This window comes from Haemaphysalis longicornis, unplaced genomic scaffold (genome assembly GCF_048455015.1).
Source record: "Haemaphysalis longicornis isolate Haplotype H1 unplaced genomic scaffold, Haemaphysalis longicornis Haplotype H1 scaffold_16, whole genome shotgun sequence".
Classification (NCBI taxonomy): Eukaryota; Metazoa; Arthropoda; class Arachnida; order Ixodida; family Ixodidae; genus Haemaphysalis; species Haemaphysalis longicornis.
Window position 1 is genome coordinate 16,091,864 of NW_027526266.1, and position 4,245 is coordinate 16,096,108.

The 4,245-nt window shown below is 44.8% G+C and overlaps 1 long non-coding RNA gene across 1 annotated transcript; it reads right to left on the minus strand.

Annotated features, from left to right (window-relative positions):
* Nucleotides 1-1,260: 1,260 nt before the first annotated feature.
* On the minus strand, nucleotides 1,261-3,911 carry LOC144166127 (uncharacterized). Its single transcript, XR_013321590.1, has 3 exons — nucleotides 2,856-3,911; nucleotides 2,692-2,781; nucleotides 1,261-1,425 (listed from the first exon to the last, which is right to left on the minus strand). It is a non-coding gene; the product is annotated as an uncharacterized LOC144166127 (long non-coding RNA).
* Nucleotides 3,912-4,245: the final 334 nt, after the last annotated feature.

Consider the following 4,245-nt stretch of genomic DNA (forward strand, 5'->3'; position numbering starts at 1 on the left):
AGCAGATATAGCTAAAATAAATGTAACTGCGATAGACATGTTCGAAGTAATAAAAAAACATCCCCCTCGCGAGGGGCACGATCAAATGCAGAGCATTTCCGCGGGGGGCGTGCCTGCAAGTCGTATGGAATACGTATTGGTTGTTGTTGTAATTGTTGTCTTCCAGCGTAGACATTGTCGATGAAGTCGATGGTGAAACGTTAAACGTGCCGTGAACCCCCTGCCGCGGCTATGACGCAACGTGGAGCGGCTATGACGCAACGTGGCGCGGCTATGACGCAACACAATCCAACACAATCCACTTTTTTCCAATCCAATCCAAATCCAAACCAATCCAAGCCAAGCCAAGCCAATCCAATCGAATCCAATCCAATGCCAGCGCGAACCCAACGCGGCGAGAGAGGGTGTTGCGCACGTCCCCACCTGTTGTGCGCCCGAACCGAACGCGGCGAGAGAGGGTGTTGCGAGCGGAGAGAAGGCGAGTAGGATGCGGGGGAGAGGGCGCACCTGTGGCCGACGGTTGAATGAGTCAAGGATATAAGGCGCGTTCGTAACCTTCCGTTCTGTGTCGGCTTTGTGGCCCAGTGGGTTCAGCATCATGTACCTTGCGTTCCGCCCGCAGAGTCGTGGGATCGAAACCTGGCGCCGGTAAGTATTAGTTTTTTATATAGTGTAGGGGGAGCGATGCGGACCACGGACGCCAACGCGGGTGACATCGTGTGTTACTGAAATGCTCTGCATTTCAAAAAAGGACATATCAGCAACATCTGAACAACGTCGGCAAAATATGTCTAAATATTGTACCCAATTGAAGCAGCAGCAACATCGAGAGTACGCCTTTAGCAAAGTTAAAGTCCGACATTAAGGTACCAGCAACGTTATCTCAACGTCCAAAAATTTTCATTAAAATATTGCACGTTGTACGGATGTCTAACAGAAATACTGCTGGGACATAGACGTTCGGATCTTTTTGGGACGTCGCAGAGATGTTAGTGGTTTGTTGGGGATATACTGTGTTCACAGAAATCTTCCCGTGCAATTTGATGTGCCCTCACTAACACATTCACCTAAGTTAGCATGTGAACATTGCAGGAAGGTATGTTGACATCGCAGATAAAGGGATTTTTGGTACCGTGTTAGTCGCGCTTCCTAAACCGATGATAGAGTTATGCATAGTGCGCCAATGAAAGGCTTCGCATTACAAAATACTGAAAACAACCTATATGAGAACGTAAACTGGATGGGCATTTATCTGTTTATTCGTGACTTTCTCATAACATGTCTTGTGCCCATCTACGATCTACGTCCAATGCTTTTTTTTCTTTTCGCCGTTCCAAACGTCACCATCATTTACGGTCAGTCAATCTTGTAATCTTGACCTGTCTGAACGAGCAGAATCGTAAACGACAGAACGCAGGCAGCCATCTGAAAAATAGAACGAAATGTTTACTTTTTGGAGCGTAGTGACATGGTCTTTTTTAATCACATTACGTGTCCGGTATTTTATTGTGGCTGCTATACTGATTCCTACGTGTTCATGTATTGAATTAAGGTCATAATACGTATCAAGTCATTTTGACGTTAATCCTATTCGAACTGCCTGCAGCCGCAGACACCGCACCTAAAAAAAACAAAATCATGTATGCGGTCGATGTGTCAACAGCACTTTCACTGCTCTGAGCTGAAGCGTAGGGGGAAGTGGAGATTCTTTACAAAGTATTTATATAAGTGTATAAGCAGCTGGTTACCTATTTTTTCCTCTGGCTTGTTTTTGATTTGATGGGCTGGGATACCAACGAAATGCTACTACCGAGATGTTGTAAGTAACTCTTTTGGCCCTGGTGGTGTCATTTGACTCCATCATCTAAAAGTTCCTCTAGCGCATGGAGAACGGAACCAAAACTGCTCGTTTTCTAGGGAATTGTTCTTCAATGATGCCTGTTGCCATAGATATCACAATTGTTTCATTTTAGTAGAGCGGGACGCTACAAAGAAGAAGTCGCTCCGGTGAAGACGACATTGAAAAATTTAGGCTGAAAGAAATTGCAGTATGAGTGTTAATCTAAGGCTTGTAAATCTGAGAAATACGCGCACTACGAACTCATTTTTTGTTTGTAGGTTGATGTAGTCATACGGTTTAGGGAAATATGCAAAAGTGATTTCTCTGCTCAACATAAATTTTTTAATTGCCACATGTTCTAAATAAATGCCTCATTAAGAAATGTGTTAATATTTGCATTTGCAGCTCTATTTTTGTTTGTGGGGTAATGAGACCCTAAAATTTTGAAAAACACAGAAAACCCTGTTTTTCTTGAAACAAAAAAAAACATGAAAGGGCTATAGATTCTACATGTTTAGTGGCATTCGCGATACTTCACGTGGTCTGATCATTGGCTTTGGATATTACACCGCATGTTCGACCCCATAAGCACTTAGTGTATTAGCTAACAACAGTGAATTGGTCGCTGCAGCAGCGATCACATTTCAAAAAATACCGGTCGGAATTTCTAGCATAGAATGATTTCATGACGATGTAAAGCTGACGCTTTTCACTATACTTGCAATTCAGCGCTCCTGCAAACAAAATAACACAGTCAATGTCGTTCGCAAGCTAGAAGGGTTCAGAAGCGATTCGAAGTGGTTTCAGCATTAAAAAGTGAACCCATATAAAAACCTACAGATATTGCTCACCGAAACAAGCAAGCTCTTATCCAGGGTGAAGAATCCGAAAACATTGGCCGTCAGCTGCTCTATGTCCAGGGATTCCTTGAAAAGTTGAACCTAACGCAAAAAAGAAGAGGAATGAGTTAAATCGTTCTCTTTACCTCTCGCATTAGGTGCGGACGTATTTTTACTTGAGCGACCATTTCCGGAGCAAGCTCTGACGTCGACAACACGTCGATCTCTTCCTGCAGTCTCTGCGCCTGAAAGATGTTTCAGAGAATTGCTTGCTTGCGTTGTTGCCGCCAGCCAATGCCGCAGCTATTGTTACTGGCACAACGCAACAGTAGTTTGCAACACCGCACTTTTAGCATAAGAGGCTTTAAAAGGAACCAAAAAAGAAATTTACCTTATTTTTCAGGTTGGCCGCAGAAAGGACAAGCTCTGTCAGCTCCAAAGTGATCAGAACAAAGTAGCAAATCGTGAACACCAGCTTTGTCCATGAGGCGCCGGGATGGACGACGAAGTACGCGCTCAGGCAGAGCAGGACAAGCGAGCAAGTGACCGACACAAGAGCGGAATACTGGAGTATATCATTTAAGCTATCCACGATTCTTCTCAACTGTAAGTACTTCAGCCTCAGGGCCTGAAGAACTCGCCATTCATTGGCGCTTTTGTGTACAGAACTGCTTGAGGGTGTTCTGAGCTTCACGAGACTCGAAAGGTGGTCTACATACAAACCAAGGACGTGGTAGATCATAGACGCCAATGTATGCTCCGCAGAGGACGCCACGTAGACGACAAACACCGAAACCGAAGACCAAATTGATGACACGGCCCGGGCTATGATGGCTGGCTGGCCAGCTGCAAACTCCTCATGAGTTACGTACCTGCTGGCTATAAAAGCCCCTACGCTCAGAGAGCGAGCAAGAATCCACAGCCTACGAGATGAGAGGCATGGACCATGAGTGCGCTCGCGAGAAAAGTGTATGTGCCGCTCAAAGGCGGCCATGTCGTTTAGAATGCAAACAAGTTTTCTGGCTGTGAACACGTAAGTCCCGATGCCTCCAGCTACTTTGAGGAACATCGTCATTAGCATGATGTCGAAAATCGTGCTCCCAAACTGTTCCTCGTAAATCTCTCGGAAGAACTTAAAAAGTAGTACACTAGACTCAAAACAGATGCAAGCGCCATTGATCAGTATGCCGTACGCAGTGCCAATTGTTTTGAAACGAATAGAGAAACGTAGGTTTCCTTTGTTGGTACTCATGGTGATGAAGGACAAGCCTGTAACTTTGCTAACGCTAGTAGCAGCGCCAAATTGTTTCTCAAGAATACTCATTTCTACAATATCAGTGTTTGGATACTCTACACCTTTCTGTCAGGATGAGCGGCGACTGAAACTGTATTCAGTCTCGGAGCAACAACAGGGAGGGAGAAAGAAAATGTAAAATCAGTCGCTTACGCAAGCGACAGAATGATGAGCATTGACGAAATGTTAAATAAACCAGCTGAGCATTCCTGTACGTCTGTAACAATCCAGTAACACTAGTTTGTGCTGAGCGTAACCCGAAAACAGTCCGA